Raw genomic sequence first — 20,195 nt, forward strand, 5'->3', positions numbered from 1 at the left:
AAAACAATATTATAAATTTAAAATATTTCTATATTTTATCGGAATTTTAAGAGTCATGTTCCCGCACATGCGCAGAATCAATTAATATTCTTAACATTGTGCTTTTAAAACCAGATTTACACAATACTTAAAACTTATTGCCGAGTCGTAATGAGAATCTTTGACCCTTCAGAAGCTCTCGAGGTACGCGTCTTGGTGGCTAGATCGGCAGAGTGTGTCATTGTATTTTGCTGGTCTTCTATTCGAATCTCGAGATCGACAAAGATTTTATAATTTTTCTTTTTTTAAAATAAATTTTATCTATATTTCTCCATTATTCATAGAGTTACTATGAATCATTCCAAATTATATATTTCAAAACAATATTATAAATTTAAAATATTTCTATATTTTATCGGAATTTTAAGAGTCAAGTTCGCGCACATGCGCAGAATTTATTAATATTCTTAGCATTGTGCTTTTAAGACCAGATTTACACAATACTTAAAACTTTTTGCCGAGTCGTAATGAGAATCTTTGACCCTTCAGAAGCTCTCGAGGTACGCGTCTTGGTGGCTAGATCGGCAGGGTGTGTCATTGTATTTTGCTTGTCTTCTGTTCGAATCTCGAGATCGACAAAGATTTTATAATTTTTCTTTTTTTTAAATAAATTTTATCTTTATTTTTCCATTATTCATAGAGTTACTATGAATCCTTCCAAATCATATATTTCAAAAAAATATTATAAATTAAAAATATTTCTATATTTTATCGGAATTTTAAGAGTCAAGTTCGCGCACATGCGCAGAATCAATTAATATTCTTAGCATTGTGCTTTTAAAACCAGATTTACACAATACTTAAAACTTATTGCCGAGTCGTAATGAGAATCTTTGACCCTTCAGAAGCTCTCGAGGTACGCGTCTTGGTGGCTAGATCGGCAGAGTGTGTCATTGTATTTTGCTGGTCTTCTGTTCGAATCTCGAGATCGACAAAGATTTTATAATTTTTCTTTTTTTTAAATAAATTTTATCTTTATTTTTCCATTATTCATAGAGTTACTATGAATCCTTCCAAATCATATATTTCAAAACAATATTATAAATTAAAAATATTTCTATATTTTATCGGAATTTTAAGAGTCAAGTTCGCGCACATGCGCAGAATCAATTAATATTCTTAGCATTGTGCTTTTAAAACCAGATTTACACAATACTTAAAACTTATTGCCGAGTCGTAATGAGAATCTTTGACCCTTCAGAAGCTCTCGAGGTACGCGTCTTGGTGGCTAGATCAGCAGAGTGTGTCATTGTATTTTGCTGGTCTTCTGTTCGAATCTCGAGATCGACAAAGATTTTATAATTTTTCTTTTTTTTAAATAAATTTTATCTATATTTCTCCATTATTCATAGAGTTACTATGAATCATTCCAAATTATATATTTCAAAACAATATTATAAATTTAAAATATTTCTATATTTTATCGGAATTTTAAGAGTCAAGTTCGCGCACATGCTCAGAATCAATTAATATTCTTAGCATTTTGCTTTTAAAACCAGAATTACACAATACTTAAAACTTTTTGCCGAGTTGAAATGAGAATCTTTGACCATTCAGAAGCTCTCGAGGTACGAGTCTTGGTGGCTATATGGGCAGGGTGTGTCATTGTATTTTGCTGTCTTCTGTTCAAATCTCGAGATCGACAAATAATTTATAATTTTTCTTTTTTTAAAATAAATTTTATCTTTATTTTTCCATTATTCATAGAGTTACTATGAATCATTCCAAATCATATATCTCAAAACAATATTATAAATTTAAAATATTTCTATATTTTATCGGAATTTTAAGAGTCATGTTCCCGCACATGCGCAGAATCTATTAATATTCTTAACATTGTGCTTTTAAAACCAGATTTACACAATACTTAAAACTTATTGCCGAGTCGTAATGAGAATCTTTGACCCTTCAGAAGCTTTCGAGGTACGCGTCTTGGCGGCAAGATCGGCAGGGTGTGTCATTGTATTTTGCTGGTCTTCTGTTCGAATCTCGAGATCGACAAAGATTTTATAATTTTTCTTTTTTTAAAATAAATTTTATCTTTATTTTTCCATTATTCATAGAGTTACTATGAATCATTCCAAATCATATATTTCAAAACAATATTATAAATTTAAAATATTTCTATATTTTATCGGAATTTTAAGAGTCATGTTCCCGCACATGCGCAGAATCTATTAATATTCTTAACATTGTGCTTTTAAAACCAGATTTACACAATACTTAAAACTTATTGCCGAGTCGTAATAAGAGTCTTTGACCATTTAGAAGCTCTCGCGGTACGAGTCTTGGTGGCTATATGGGCAGGGTGTGTCATTGTATTTTGCTTGTCTTCTGTTCGAATCTCGAGATGGACAAAGATTTTATAATTTTTCTTTTTTTTAAATAAATTTTATCTTTATTTTTCCATTATTCATAGAGTTACTATGAAACCTTCCAAATCATATATTTCAAAACAATATTATAAATTAAAAATATTTCTATATTTTATCGGAATTTTAAGAGTAAAGTTCGCGCACATGCGCAGAATCAATTAATATTCTTAGCATTGTGCTTTTAAAACCAGATTTACACAATACTTAAAACTTATTGCCGAGTCGTAATGAGAATCTTTGACCCTTTAGAAGCTCTCAGGTACGCGTCTTGGTGGGTAGGTCGGCAGGGTGTGTCATTGTATTTTGCTGTCTTCTGTTCGAATCTCGAGATCGACAAATAATTTATAATTTTTCTTTTTTTAAAATAAATTTTATCTTTATTTCTCTATTATTGATAGAGTTACTATGAATCATTCCAAATCATATATTTCAAAACAATATTATAAATTTAAAATATTTCTATATTTTATCGGAATTTTAAGAGTCAAGTTCGCGCACATGCGCAGAATCAATTAATATTCTTAGCATTTTGCTTTTAAAACCAGATTTACACAATACTTAAAACTTTTTGCCGAGTCGAAATGAGAATCTTTGACCATTCAGAAGCTCTCGAGGTACGAGTCTTGGTGGCTATATGGGCAGGGTGTGTCATTGTATTTTGCTGTCTTCTGTTCAAATCTCGAGATCGACAAATAATTTATAATTTTTCTTTTTTTAAAATAAATTTTATCTTTATTTCTCCATTATTCATAGAGTTACTATGAATCATTCCAAATCATATATTTCAAAACAATATTATAAATTTAAAATATTTCTTTATTTTATCGGAATTTTAAGAGTCATGTTCCCGCACATGCGCAGACTCTATTAATATTCTTAGCATTGTGCTTTTAAAATCAGATTTACACAATACTTAAAACTTATTGCCGAGTCGTAATGAGAATCTTTCACCCTTCAGAATCTCTCGAGGTACCAGTCTTGGTGGCTAGATCGGCAGGGTGTGTCATTGTATTTTGCTGTCTTCTGTTCGAATCTCGAGATCGAAAAATAATTTATAATTTTTCTTTTTTTAAAATAAATTTTAACTTTATTTTTCCATTATTCATAGAGTTACTATGAATCATTCCAAATCATATATTTCAAAACAATATTATAAATTTAAAATATTTCTATATTTTATCGGAATTTTAAGAGTCATGTTCCCGCACATGCGCAGAATGTATTAATATTCTTAGCATTGTGCTTTTAAAACCAGATTTACACAATAATTAAAACTTTTTGCCGAGTCGTAATGAGAATCTTTGACCCTTCAGAAGCTCTCGAGGTACGCGTCTTGGTGGCTAGATCGGCAGGATGAGTCATGGTATTTTGCTGGTCTTCTGTTCGATTCTCGAGATCGACAAATAATTTATAATTTTTCTTTTTTTAAAATAAATTTTATCTTTATTTCTCCATTATTCATAGAGTTACTATGAATCATTCCAAATCATATATTTCAAAACAATATTATAAATTTAAAATATTTCTATATTTTATCGGAATTTTAAGAGTCAAGTTCACGCACATGCGCAGAATCAATTAATATTCTTAGCATTGTGCTTTTAAAACCAGATTTACACAATACTTAAAACTTATTGCCGAGTCGTAATAAGAGTCTTTCACCATTTAGAAGCTCTCGCGGTACGAGTCTTGGTGGCTATATGGGCAGGGTGTGTCATTGTATTTTGCTGTCTTCTGTTCGAATCTCGAGATCGACAAATAATTTATAATTTTTCTTTTTTTTTTTATATAAATTTTATCTTTATATCTCCATTATTCATAGAGTTACTATGAATCATTCTATATCATATATTTCAAAACAATATTATAAATTTAAAATATTTCTATATTTTATCGGAATTTTAAGAGTAATGTTCCCGCACATGCGCAGAATCTATTAATATTCTTAGCATTGTGCTTTTAAAATCAGATTTACACAATACTTAAAACTTTTTGCCGAGTCGTAATGAGAATCTTTGACCCTTCAGAAGCTCTCGAGGTACGCGTCTTGGTGGCTAGATCGGCAGGGTGTGTCATTGTATTTTGCTTGTCTTCTGTTCGAATCTCGAGATGGACAAAGATTTTATAATTTTTCTTTTTTTTAAATAAATTTTATCTTTATTTTTCCATTATTCATAGAGTTACTATGAAACCTTCCAAATCATATATTTCAAAACAATATTATAAATTAAAAATATTTCTATATTTTATCGGAATTTTAAGAGTCAAGTTCGCGCACCTGCGCAGAATCAATTAATATTCTTAGCATTGTGCTTTTAAAACCAGATTTACACAATACTTAAAACTTATTGCCGAGTCGTAATGAGAATCTTTGACCCTTTAGAAGCTCTCAGGTACGCGTCTTGGTGGGTAGGTCGGCAGGGTGTGTCATTGTATTTTGCTGTCTTCTGTTCGAATCTCGAGATCGACAAATAATTTATAATTTTTCTTTTTTTAAAATAAATTTTATCTTTATTTTTCCATTATTCATAGAGTTACTATGAATCATTCCAAATCATATATTTCAAAACAATATTATAAATTTAAAATATTTCTATATTTTATCGGAATTTTAAGAGTCATGTTCCCGCACATGCGCAGAATCAATTAATATTCTTAACATTGTGCTTTTAAAACCAGATTTACACAATACTTAAAACTTATTGCCGAGTCGTAATGAGAATCTTTGACCCTTCAGAAGCTCTCGAGGTACGCGTCTTGGTGGCTAGATCGGCAGAGTGTGTCATTGTATTTTGCTGGTCTTCTATTCGAATCTCGAGATCGACAAAGATTTTATAATTTTTCTTTTTTTAAAATAAATTTTATCTATATTTCTCCATTATTCATAGAGTCACTATGAATCATTCCAAATTATATATTTCAAAACAATATTATAAATTTAAAATATTTCTATATTTTATCGGAATTTTAAGAGTCAAGTTCGCGCACATGCGCAGAATTTATTAATATTCTTAGCATTGTGCATTTAAGACCAGATTTACACAATACTTAAAACATTTTGCCGAGTCGTAATGAGAATCTTTGACCCTTCAGAAGCTCTCGAGGTACGCGTCTTGGTGGCTAGATCGGCAGGGTGTGTCATTGTATTTTGCTGGTCTTCTGTTCGAATCTCGAGATCGACAAAGATTTTATAATTTTTCTTTTTTTTAAATAAATTTTATCTTTATTTTTCCATTATTCATAGAGTTACTATGAATCCTTCCAAATCATATATTTCAAAACAATATTATAAATTAAAAATATTTCTATATTTTATCGGAATTTTAAGAGTCAAGTTCGCGCACATGCGCAGAATCAATTAATATTCTTAGCATTGTGCTTTTAAAACCAGATTTACACAATACTTAAAACTTATTGCCGAGTCGTAATGAGAATCTTTGACCCTTCAGAAGCTCTCGAGGTACGCGTCTTGGTGGCTAGATCGGCAGAGTGTGTCATTGTATTTTGCTGGTCTTCTGTTCGAATCTCGAGATCGACAAAGATTTTATAATTTTTCTTTTTTTAAAATAAATTTTATCTATATTTCTCCATTATTCATAGAGTTACTATGAATCATTCCAAATTATATATTTCAAAACAATATTATAAATTTAAAATATTTCTATATTTTATCGGAATTTTAAGAGTCAAGTTCGCGCACATGCGCAGAATCAATTAATATTCTTAGCATTTTGCTTTTAAAACCAGATTTACACAATACTTAAAACTTTTTGCCGAGTCGAAATGAGAATCTTTGACCATTCAGAAGCTCTCGAGGTACGAGTCTTGGTGGCTATATGGGCAGGGTGTGTCATTGTATTTTGCTGTCTTCTGTTCAAATCTCGAGATCGACAAATAATTTATAATTTTTCTTTTTTTAAAATAAATTTTATCTTTATTTTTCCATTATTCATAGAGTTACTATGAATCATTCCAAATCATATATTTCAAAACAATATTATAAATTTAAAATATTTCTATATTTTATCGGAATTTTAAGAGTCATGTTCCCGCACATGCGCAGAATCTATTAATATTCTTAACATTGTGCTTTTAAAACCAGATTTACACAATACTTAAAACTTATTGCCGAGTCGTAATGAGAATCTTTGACCCTTCAGAAGCTTTCGAGGTACGCGTCTTGGCGGCAAGATCGGCAGGGTGTGTCATTGTATTTTGCTGGTCTTCTGTTCGAATCTCGAGATCGACAAAGATTTTATAATTTTTCTTTTTTTAAAATAAATTTTATCTTTATTTTTCCATTATTCATAGAGTTACTATGAATCATTCCAAATCATATATTTCAAAACAATATTATAAATTTAAAATATTTCTATATTTTATCGGAATTTTAAGAGTCATGTTCCCGCACATGCGCAGAATCTATTAATATTCTTAACATTGTGCTTTTAAAACCAGATTTACACAATACTTAAAATTTATTGCCGAGTCGTAATGAGAATCTTTGACCCTTCAGAAGCTCTCGAGGTACGCGTCTTGGTGGCTAGATCGGCAGAGTGTGTCATTGTATTTTGCTGGTCTTCTATTCGAATCTCGAGATCGACAAAGATTTTATAATTTTTCTTTTTTTTTAAATAAATTTTATCTATATTTCTCCATTATTCATAGAGTTACTATGAATCATTCCAAATTATATATTTCAAAACAATATTATAAATTTAAAATATTTCTATATTTTATCGGAATTTTAAGAGTCAAGTTCGCGCACATGCGCAGAATTTATTAATATTCTTAGCATTGTGCTTTTAAGACCAGATTTACACAATACTTAAAACTTTTTGCCGAGTCGTAATGAGAATCTTTGACCCTTCAGAAGCTCTCGAGGTACGCGTCTTGGTGGCTAGATCGGCAGGGTGTGTCATTGTATTTTGCTTGTCTTCTGTTCGAATCTCGAGATCGACAAAGATTTTATAATTTTTCTTTTTTTTAAATAAATTTTATCTTTATTTTTCCATTATTCATAGAGTTACTATGAATCCTTCCAAATCATATATTTCAAAACAATATTATAAATTAAAAATATTTCTATATTTTATCGGAATTTTAAGAGTCAAGTTCGCGCACATGCGCAGAATCAATTAATATTCTTAGCATTGTGCTTTTAAAACCAGATTTACACCATACTTAAAACTTATTGCCGAGTCGTAATGAGAATCTTTGACCCTTCAGAAGCTCTCGAGGTACTCGTCTTGGTGGCTAGATCGGCAGAGTGTGTCATTGTATTTTGCTGGTCTTCTGTTCGAATCTCGAGATCGACAAAGATTTTATAATTTTTCTTTTTTTTAAATAAATTTTATCTTTATTTTTCCATTATTCATAGAGTTACTATGAAACCTTCCAAATCATATATTTCAAAACAATATTATAAATTAAAAATATTTCTATATTTTATCGGAATTTTAAGAGTCAAGTTCGCGCACATGCGCAGAATCAATTAATATTCTTAGCATTGTGCTTTCACAATACTTAAAACTTATTGCCGAGTCGTAATGAGAATCTTTGACCCTTTAGAAGCTCTCAGGTACGCGTCTTGGTGGCTAGATCGGCAGAGAGTGTCATTGTATTTTGCTGGTCTTCTATTCGAATCTCGAGATCGACAAAGATTTTATAATTTTTCTTTTTTTTAAATAAATTTTATCTATATTTCTCCATTATTCATAGAGTTACTATGAATCATTCTATATCATATATTTCAAAACAATATTATAAATTTAAAATATTTCTATATTTTATCGGAATTTTAAGAGTAATGTTCCCGCACATGCGCAGAATCTATTAATATTCTTAGCATTGTGCTTTTAAAATCAGATTTACACAATACTTAAAACTTTTTGCCGAGTCGTAATGAGAATCTTTGACCCTTCAGAAGCTCTCGAGGTACGCGTCTTGGTGGCTAGATCGGCAGGGTGTGTCATTGCATTTTGCTTGTCTTCTGTTCGAATCTCGAGATGGACAAAGATTTTATAATTTTTCTTTTTTTTAAATAAATTTTATCTTTATTTTTCCATTATTCATAGAGTTACTATGAAACCTTCCAAATCATATATTTCAAAACAATATTATAAATTAAAAATATTTCTATATTTTATCGGAATTTTAAGAGTCAAGTTCGCGCACATGCGCAGAATTTATTAATATTCTTAGCATTGTGCATTTAAGACCAGATTTACACAATACTTAAAACATTTTGCCGAGTCGTAATGAGAATCTTTGACCCTTCAGAAGCTCTCGAGGTACGCGTCTTGGTGGCTAGATCGGCAGGGTGTGTCATTGTATTTTGCTGGTCTTCTGTTCGAATCTCGAGATCGACAAAGATTTTATAATTTTTCTTTTTTTTAAATAAATTTTATCTTTATTTTTCCATTATTCATAGAGTTACTATGAATCCTTCCAAATCATATATTTCAAAACAATATTATAAATTAAAAATATTTCTATATTTTATCGGAATTTTAAGAGTCAAGTTCGCGCACATGCGCAGAATCAATTAATATTCTTAGCATTGTGCTTTTAAAACCAGATTTACACAATACTTAAAACTTATTGCCGAGTCGTAATGAGAATCTTTGACCCTTCAGAAGCTCTCGAGGTACGCGTCTTGGTGGCTAGATCGGCAGAGTGTGTCATTGTATTTTGCTGGTCTTCTGTTCGAATCTCGAGATCGACAAAGATTTTATAATTTTTCTTTTTTTAAAATAAATTTTATCTATATTTCTCCATTATTCATAGAGTTACTATGAATCATTCCAAATTATATATTTCAAAACAATATTATAAATTTAAAATATTTCTATATTTTATCGGAATTTTAAGAGTCAAGTTCGCGCACATGCGCAGAATCAATTAATATTCTTAGCATTTTGCTTTTAAAACCAGATTTACACAATACTTAAAACTTTTTGCCGAGTCGAAATGAGAATCTTTGACCATTCAGAAGCTCTCGAGGTACGAGTCTTGGTGGCTATATGGGCAGGGTGTGTCATTGTATTTTGCTGTCTTCTGTTCAAATCTCGAGATCGACAAATAATTTATAATTTTTCTTTTTTTAAAATAAATTTTATCTTTATTTTTCCATTATTCATAGAGTTACTATGAATCATTCCAAATCATATATTTCAAAACAATATTATAAATTTAAAATATTTCTATATTTTATCGGAATTTTAAGAGTCATGTTCCCGCACATGCGCAGAATCTATTAATATTCTTAACATTGTGCTTTTAAAACCAGATTTACACAATACTTAAAACTTATTGCCGAGTCGTAATGAGAATCTTTGACCCTTCAGAAGCTTTCGAGGTACGCGTCTTGGCGGCAAGATCGGCAGGGTGTGTCATTGTATTTTGCTGGTCTTCTGTTCGAATCTCGAGATCGACAAAGATTTTATAATTTTTCTTTTTTTAAAATAAATTTTATCTTTATTTTTCCATTATTCATAGAGTTACTATGAATCATTCCAAATCATATATTTCAAAACAATATTATAAATTTAAAATATTTCTATATTTTATCGGAATTTTAAGAGTCATGTTCCCGCACATGCGCAGAATCTATTAATATTCTTAACATTGTGCTTTTAAAACCAGATTTACACAATACTTAAAATTTATTGCCGAGTCGTAATGAGAATCTTTGACCCTTCAGAAGCTCTCGAGGTACGCGTCTTGGTGGCTAGATCGGCAGAGTGTGTCATTGTATTTTGCTGGTCTTCTATTCGAATCTCGAGATCGACAAAGATTTTATAATTTTTCTTTTTTTTTAAATAAATTTTATCTATATTTCTCCATTATTCATAGAGTTACTATGAATCATTCCAAATTATATATTTCAAAACAATATTATAAATTTAAAATATTTCTATATTTTATCGGAATTTTAAGAGTCAAGTTCGCGCACATGCGCAGAATTTATTAATATTCTTAGCATTGTGCTTTTAAGACCAGATTTACACAATACTTAAAACTTTTTGCCGAGTCGTAATGAGAATCTTTGACCCTTCAGAAGCTCTCGAGGTACGCGTCTTGGTGGCTAGATCGGCAGGGTGTGTCATTGTATTTTGCTTGTCTTCTGTTCGAATCTCGAGATCGACAAAGATTTTATAATTTTTCTTTTTTTTAAATAAATTTTATCTTTATTTTTCCATTATTCATAGAGTTACTATGAATCCTTCCAAATCATATATTTCAAAACAATATTATAAATTAAAAATATTTCTATATTTTATCGGAATTTTAAGAGTCAAGTTCGCGCACATGCGCAGAATCAATTAATATTCTTAGCATTGTGCTTTTAAAACCAGATTTACACCATACTTAAAACTTATTGCCGAGTCGTAATGAGAATCTTTGACCCTTCAGAAGCTCTCGAGGTACTCGTCTTGGTGGCTAGATCGGCAGAGTGTGTCATTGTATTTTGCTGGTCTTCTGTTCGAATCTCGAGATCGACAAAGATTTTATAATTTTTCTTTTTTTTAAATAAATTTTATCTTTATTTTTCCATTATTCATAGAGTTACTATGAAACCTTCCAAATCATATATTTCAAAACAATATTATAAATTAAAAATATTTCTATATTTTATCGGAATTTTAAGAGTCAAGTTCGCGCACATGCGCAGAATCAATTAATATTCTTAGCATTGTGCTTTCACAATACTTAAAACTTATTGCCGAGTCGTAATGAGAATCTTTGACCCTTTAGAAGCTCTCAGGTACGCGTCTTGGTGGCTAGATCGGCAGAGAGTGTCATTGTATTTTGCTGGTCTTCTATTCGAATCTCGAGATCGACAAAGATTTTATAATTTTTCTTTTTTTTAAATAAATTTTATCTATATTTCTCCATTATTCATAGAGTTACTATGAATCATTCTATATCATATATTTCAAAACAATATTATAAATTTAAAATATTTCTATATTTTATCGGAATTTTAAGAGTAATGTTCCCGCACATGCGCAGAATCTATTAATATTCTTAGCATTGTGCTTTTAAAATCAGATTTACACAATACTTAAAACTTTTTGCCGAGTCGTAATGAGAATCTTTGACCCTTCAGAAGCTCTCGAGGTACGCGTCTTGGTGGCTAGATCGGCAGGGTGTGTCATTGCATTTTGCTTGTCTTCTGTTCGAATCTCGAGATGGACAAAGATTTTATAATTTTTCTTTTTTTTAAATAAATTTTATCTTTATTTTTCCATTATTCATAGAGTTACTATGAAACCTTCCAAATCATATATTTCAAAACAATATTATAAATTAAAAATATTTCTATATTTTATCGGAATTTTAAGAGTCAAGTTCGCGCACATGCGCAGAATCAATTAATATTCTTAGCATTGTGCTTTTAAAACCAGATTTACACAATACTTAAAACTTATTGCCGAGTCGTAATGAGAATCTTTGACCCTTTAGAAGCTCTCAGGTACGCGTCTTGGTGGCTAGATCGGCAGAGTGTGTCATTGTATTTTGCTGGTCTTCTATTCGAATCTCGAGATCGACAAAGATTTTATAATTTTTCTTTTTTTTAAATAAATTTTATCTATATTTCTCCATTATTCATAGAGTTACTATGAATCATTCCAAATTATATATTTCAAAACAATATTATAAATTTAAAATATTTCTATATTTTATCGGAATTTTAAGAGTCAAGTTCGCGCACATGCGCAGAATCAATTAATATTCTTAGCATTGTGCTTTTAAAACCAGATTTACACAATACTTAAAACTTATTGCCGAGTCGTCATGAGAATCTTTGACCCTTCAGAATCTCTCGAGGTACGAGTCTTGGTGGCTAGATCGGCAGGGTGTGTCATTGTATTTTGCTGTCTTCTGTTCGAATCTCGAGATCGACAAATAATTTATAATTTTTCTTTTTTTAAAATAAATTTTATCTTTATTTTTCCATTATTCATAGAGTTACTATGAATCATTCCACATCATATATTTCAAAACAATATTATAAATTTAAAATTTTTCTATATTTTATCGGAATTTTAAGAGTCATGTTCCCGCACATGCGCAGACTCTATTAATATTCTTAACATTGTGCTTTTAAAACCAGATTTACACAATACTTAAAACTTATTGCCGAGTCGTCATGAGAATCTTTGACCCTTCAGAATCTCTCGAGGTACGAGTCTTGGTGGCTAGATCGGCAGGGTGTGTCTTTGTATTTTGCTGTCTTCTGTTCGAATCTCGAGATCGACAAATAATTTATAATTTTTCTTTTTTTAAAATAAATTTTATCTATATTTCTCCATTATTCATAGAGTTACTATGAATCATTCGAAATTATATATTTCAAAACAATATTATAAATTTAAAATATTTCTATATTTTATCGGATTTTTAAGAGTCAAGTTCGCGCACATGCGCAGAATCTATTAATATTCTTAGCATTGTGCTTTTAAGACCAGATTTACACAATACTTAAAACTTATTGCCGAGTCGTAATGAGAATCTTTGACCCTTCAGAAGCTCTCGAGGTACGCGTCTTGGTGGCTATATGGACATGGTGTGTCATTGTATTTTGCTGTCTTCTGTTCGAATCTCGAGATCGACAAATAATTTATAATTTTTCTTTTTTTTTAAATAAATTTTATCTTTATTTTTCCATTATTCATAGAGTTACTATGAATCATTCCAAATCATATATTTCAAAACAATATTATAAATTTAAAATATTTCTATATTTTATCGGAATTTTAAGAGTCAAGTTCGCGCACATGCGCAGAATCAATTAATAGTGTTAGCATTGTGCTTTTAAAACCAGATTTACACAATACTTAAAACTTATTGCCGAGTCGTAATGAGAATCTTTGACCCTTCAGAAGCTCTCGAGGTACGCATCTTGGTGGCTAGATCGGCAGAGTGTGTCATTGTATTTTGCTGGTCTGTTCGAATCTCGAGATCGACAATGATTTTATAATTTTTCTTTTTTTTAAATAAATTTTATCTTTATTTCTCCATTATTCATAGAGTTACTATGAATCATTCCAAATCATGTATTTCAAAACAATATTATAAATTAAAAATATTTCTATATTTTATCGGAATTTTAAGAGTCAAGTTCGCGCACATGCGCAGAATCAATTAATATTCTTAGCATTGTGCTTTTAAAACCAGATTTACACAATACTTAAAACTTATTGCCGAGTCGTCATGAGAATCTTTGACCCTTCAGAGTCTCTCGAGGTACGAGTCTTGGTGGCTAGATCGGCAGGGTGTGTCATTGTATTTTGCTGTCTTCTGTTCGAATCTCGAGATCGACAAATAATTTATAATTTTTCTTTTTTTAAAATAAATTTTATCTTTATTTTCCATTATTCATAGAGTTACTATGAATCATTCCAAATCATATATTTCAAAACAATATTATAAATTTAAAATATTTCTATATTTTATCGGAATTTTAAGAGTCAAGTTCGCGCACATGCGCAGAATCAATTAATAGTGTTAGCATTGTGCTTTTAAAACCAGATTTACACAATACTTAAAACTTATTTCCGAGTCGTAATGAGAATCTTTGACCCTTCAGAAGCTCTCGAAATACGAGTCTTGGTGGCTAGATCGGCAGAGTGTGTCATTGTATTTTGCTGGTCTTCTGTTCGAATCTCGAGATCGACAAAGATTTTATAATTTTTCTTTTTTTTAAATAAATTTTATCTTTATTTTTCCATTATTCATAGAGTTACTATGAATCATTCCAAATCATATATTTCAAAACAATATTATAAATTTAAAATATTTCTATATTTTATCGGAATTTTAAGAGTCAAGTTCCCGCACATGCGCAGAATCTATTAATATTCTTAGCATTGTGCTTTTAAGACCAGATTTACACAATACTTAAAACTTATTGCCGAGTCGTAATGAGAATCTTTGACCCTTCAGAAAATCTCGATGTACGCATCTTGGTGGCTAGATCGGCAGAGTGTGTCATTGTATTTTGCTGGTCTGTTCGAATCTCGAGATCGACAATGATTTTATAATTTTTCTTTTTTTTAAATAAATTTTATCTTTATTTCTCTATTATTCATAGAGTTACTATAAATCATTCCAAATCATATATTTCAAAACAATATTATAAATTTAAAATATTTCTATATTTTTACGGAATTTTAGGAGTCAAGTTCGCGCACATGCGCATAATCAATTAATATTCTTAGCATTGTGCTTTTAAAACCAGATTTACACAATACTTAAAACTTATTGCCGAGTCGTAATGAGAATCTTTGACCCTTCAGAAGCTCTCCAGATACGAGTCTTGGTGGCTAGATCGGCAGGGTGAGTCATTGTATTTTGCTGGTCTTCTGTTCGAATCTCGAAATCGACAAATAATTTATAATTTTTCTTTTTTTAAATAAATTTTATCTTTATATCTCCATTATTCATAGAGTTACTATGAATCATTCCAAATCATATATTTCAAAACAATATTATAAATTTAAAATATTTCTATATTTTATCGGAATTTTAAGAGTCATGTTCCCGCACATGCGCAGAATTAATTAATATTCTTAGCATTGTGCTTTTAAAACCAGATTTACACAATACTTAAAACTGATTGCCGAGTCGTAATGAGAATCTTTGACCCTTCAGAAGCTCTCGAGGTACGACTCTTGGTGGCTAGATCGGCAGGGTGTGTCATTGTATTTTGCTGTCTTCTGTTCGAATCTCGAGATCGACAAATAATTTATAATTTTTCTTTTTTTTAAATAAATTTTATCTTTATTTTTCCATTATTCATAGAGTTACTATGAATCATTCCAAATCATATATTTCAAAACAATATTATAAATTTAAAATATTTCTAAATTTTATCGGAATTTTAAGAGTCATGTTCCAGCACATGCGCAGAATCTATTAATATTCTTAGCATTGTGCTTTTAAAACCAGATTTACACAATACTTAAAACTTTTTGCCGAGTCGTAATGAGAATCTTTGACCATTCAGAAGCTCCCGAGGTACGCGTCTTGGTGGCTAGATCGGCAGGGTGTGTCATTGTATTTTGCTGGTCTTCTGTTCGAATCTCTAGGTCGACAAATAATTTATAATTTTTCTTTTTTTTAAATAAATTTTATCTTTATTTTTCCATTATTCATAGAGTTACTATGAATCATTCCAAATCATATATTTCAAAACAATATTATAAATTTAAAATATTTCTAAATTTTATCGGAATTTTAAGAGTCATGTTCCCGCACATGCGCAGAATCAATTAATATTCTTAGCATTGTGCTTTTAAAACCAGATTTACACAATACTTAAAACTTATTGCCGAGTCGTAATGAGAATCTTTGACCCTTCAGAAGCTCTCGAGATACGAGTCTTGGTGGCTAGATCGGCAGGGTGAGTCATTGTATTTTGCTGGTCTTCTGTTCGAATCTCGAAATCGACAAATAATTTATAATTTTTCTTTTTTTTAAATAAATTTTATCTATATTTCTCCATTATTCATAGAGTTACTATGAATCATTCCAAATCATATATTTCAAAACAATATGATAAATATAAAATATTTCCATATTTTATCGGAATTTTAAGAGTCAAGTTCGCGCACATGCGCATAATCAATTACTATTCTTAGCATTGTGCTTTTAAAACCAGATTTACACAATACTTAAAACTTATTGCCGAGTCGTAATGAGAATCTTTGACCCTTCAGAAGCTCTCGAGGTACGAGTCTTGGTGGCTATATGGGCAGGGTGTGTCATTGTATTTTGCTGGTCTTCTGTTCGAATCTCTAGATCGACAAATAATTTATAATTTTTCTTTTTTTTAAATAAATTTTATCTATATTTCTCCATTATTCATAGAGTTACTATGAATCATTCCAAATCATATATTTCAAAACAATATTATAAATTTAAAATATTTCTATATTTTATCGGAATTTTAAGAGTCATGTTCCCGCACATGCGCAGAATCAATTAATATTCTTAGCATTGTGCTTTTAAAACCAGATTTACACAATACTTAAAACTTATTGCCGAGTCGTAATAAGAGTCTTTGACCATTCAGAAGCTCTCGAGGTACGAGTCTTGGTGGCTATATGGGCAGGGTGTGTCATTGTATTTTGCTGTCTTCTGTTCGAATCTCGAGATCGACAAAGATTTTATAATTTTTCTTTTTTTTAAATAAATTTTATCTTTATTTTTCCATTATTCATAGAGTTACTATGAATCATTCCAAATCATATATTTCAAAACAATATTATAAATTTAAAATATTTCTAAATTTTATCGGAATTTTAAGAGTCATGTTCCCGCACATGCGCAGAATCAATTAATATTCTTAGCATTGTGCTTTTAAAACCAGATTTACACAATACTTAAAACTTATTGCCGAGTCGTAATAAGAGTCTTTGACCATTCAGAAGCTCTCGAGGTACGAGTCTTGGTGGCTATATGGGCAGGGTGTGTCATTGTATTTTGCTGTCTTCTGTTCGAATCTCAAGATCGACAAATAATTTATAATTTTTCTTTTTTTTAAATAAATTTTATCTTTATTTTCCATTATTCATAGAGTTACTATGAATCATTCCAAATCATATATTTCAAAACAATATTATAAATTTAAAATATTTCTATATTTTATCGGAATTATAAGAGTCAAGTTCCCGCACATGCGCAGAATCTATTAATATTCTTAGCATTGTGCTTTTAAGACCAGATTTACACAATAGTTAAAACTTATTGCCGAGTCGTAATGAGAATCTTTGACCCTTCAGAAGCTCTCTATGTACGCATCTTGGTGGCTAGATCGGCAGAGTGTGTCATTGTATTTTGCTGGTCTGTTCGAATCTCGAAATCGATAAAGATTTTATAATTTTTCTTTTTTTTAAATAAATTTTATCTTTATATCTCCATTATTCATAGAGTTACTATGAATCATTCCAAATCATATATTTCAAAACAATATGATAAATATAAAATATTTCTATATTTTTACGGAATTTTAAGAGTCAAGTTCGCGCACATGCGCAGAATTAATTAATATTCTTAGCATTGTGCTTTTAACTCTTCAACCGGCTGGAACGTAGAAAGTCGCTCCAACGTATCTTTCGAATCCCGGCTGGAACGTAGGAAGTCGCTCCAACGACTCGTTCGAAACCCGGCTGGAACGTAGGAAGTTGCTTTCCGCAAACTGTTTGAATCCCGGCTCCAACGTAGAAAGTCGTCAATGCTTTCCCCCTTAAAGGCAATAAACGAGGTGGGTCATCTGCTTGTTAAGGTCATTTTGTGGTTTTCGCTGACAGTTAGAATTTGGGTGGTCCCTCCAATTAGGGGAATGAACTCACGAGAAGTGGAAATAACGTTCTTCGCAAGAATTCACGATTGCAGGATCGATTGGTGATATGAGCTGTATACTTCATTATTGATTTGAATATTTCATTATTTCACAGCAAATTTAATATACAGGTGAAAACTATCATACTTATTAAAGGTAGGGAATCCCTCATATTTACATGTCATAATCATGTATAACAGTTAATGACTGTGATTAGCTCGCAAAAACAGATTTGAATTTTCAGTACTTGGTTGATGAAATATTAAAAAAATACGTTTGAACTTTTAATAATACATTTTTTAAAACGCAGTAAAATATAAAAAAAATCCTTATATAATTTTTTAAAATTTATTTTCATTCCACTTATTAATCGAGACAAATATTTATTTATAAATGTAATTTTAATTATTGCTTAGGCTTTGTATATAGATTTTGGCGAAGTATTTAATACGTAATGAAAGGCACATTTGGAAACTTTTGGATCTAATTATATATTTATTTTTTATAGTTTAGAGTGAACTATAGTAAAAGTGTTTTTAATTATTTTTATAAACGTTTTTATTTAAAGTATCTTAATAAATGTTGTTACTATTATTCTTTTTACTGCTTAATATTATTTTTTATTTCACTATTTTAATACAAGCGCTGTTTACTGCTTTTTGCAAATCATATTTGTCTTTTTTTCGGGAAAGGGGCTCGGGAAGGGAAAAAACGTTTCTTTTATAAATATTTAAAAAAAACAATTAGAAATTATATTTTTAAAATATATAATTATATTATAAATATATATTTAAAATCTCTATAAAAAAACCACATTGAAATGGGAAGAAGTTTTGTGTCTTGTGACGGGCTGCGAAAACTATAAATGAAAAAAAAAATAACATAGAAATAATAAGGACTATTAAAAAAAGTTTATTATATGAAAGAAAGAAAATATATTTAATAAATGGGGAACTATTATAGAAATATTTATTTATATTCAGCAAAATTCGATGATGAGTGAATTTAATAGATATTGCTTTGAAAAATGGAAAGAATAAATTGTATCTGTGTGATTATAATTATTGCTTTGCATTAAAACAGTATTAGCTATTTAATGAAATTAAACAAATGCATTTAAAGGCTGATACGATTTCTAGCTGTTTGAACGTATCCCAAGGCTGTGGATTCAGAACTTAATAATGAATACTGATTTACATGCAAACTTAAAAATGAAAGTAAATGAATGCAATTATAAATAAAAGTTACTACCTAACAGATGACACATTTTTTTATATATATCTGCAACAAAGCTGCTGATAATCTGTAGAATATAAATATTTTAAAATGTCTTCTAGAAGAAATTTTAAATATAATAAAATTTCTAAGATTAATAAATATAACACAAACAGTACTGCATAAAATCTGTTTATTTTTTACTAGAAATATTTTTAAAAAAATAATTAAGCGATTATTAAATGTTTTTCATCAGAAATAGTTTGTATACTTTCTTTGAAAAGTGACAAAATTAGAAAATAACTGCCAAATTCCACGTATCATTACAGAATTCTTAAAAGTGAGAATATTAACATGAAGCTATAAATACTGAAAAAAAAATACGAACTTAAAATACAGCAAAATTTTTAGATGAAATTTATAAAAAGGCATAATTCAATATTTGAAAGATAAATGTGATCATGAGCAAGTTTTACAATATTTCATCCACTGCAATTACATGTAAGGAAATTTAAAAAACAGATTGAGTGTGATATATCTCAAAACATGGAGCAGCGCATAAACCCACTTTGCAGATTACACATTCAAAACGTGTTTCTCTTCTCACTCTTTTACCATTTGCATTTGTTTTTGAGCAACACACGACACATCTCCTAGCAGAGTATTTTTTGTTTTCTGTTGGAGCAAATAAAGACGGAAAATGTCTGCCCGTCAATCTTCCCACATTTTCAATACTCTTTGGGACTTTAGACGATGGTAATCCTCTTCCTTCCTCACATAATCTCTCTATCAATCGCATTCTAAATTCCAGATGATTTACACTTCCTCCATTTCTTTTATAAAGCAGAAAAGCATTCCACACAGCCTGGTCAAGTAGATGTCGAAATATTTTTTTGTAATATTTCCTTTGTCGGCTTCTGGGTGAAGAATAGTATGCTAAGCACTGATCCGACTTATCAACTCCTCCCATAGATCTATTATAATCGACTACCACCTTAGGCTTTTGTTTGGTTGTAGTGGATATTTTTGATTCAACACTAACTAATGCAGCATTATGAATGGTACTTAGCATTGTTAGAACCTTCTTGTCTTTCCACTGTAGTACCATAATTTTTCCCTTTTGAAATGCTCTCAATTCATACTTTTTCAATTTTGTGTTCTTAAATTCCACCGGTAACCCTTTTCTGTTTCCTCTAACAGTTCCTATCAAA

The sequence above is a fragment of the Argiope bruennichi genome, chromosome 8 (genome assembly GCF_947563725.1).
Source record: "Argiope bruennichi chromosome 8, qqArgBrue1.1, whole genome shotgun sequence".
In the NCBI taxonomy this organism is placed as follows: Eukaryota; Metazoa; Arthropoda; class Arachnida; order Araneae; family Araneidae; genus Argiope; species Argiope bruennichi.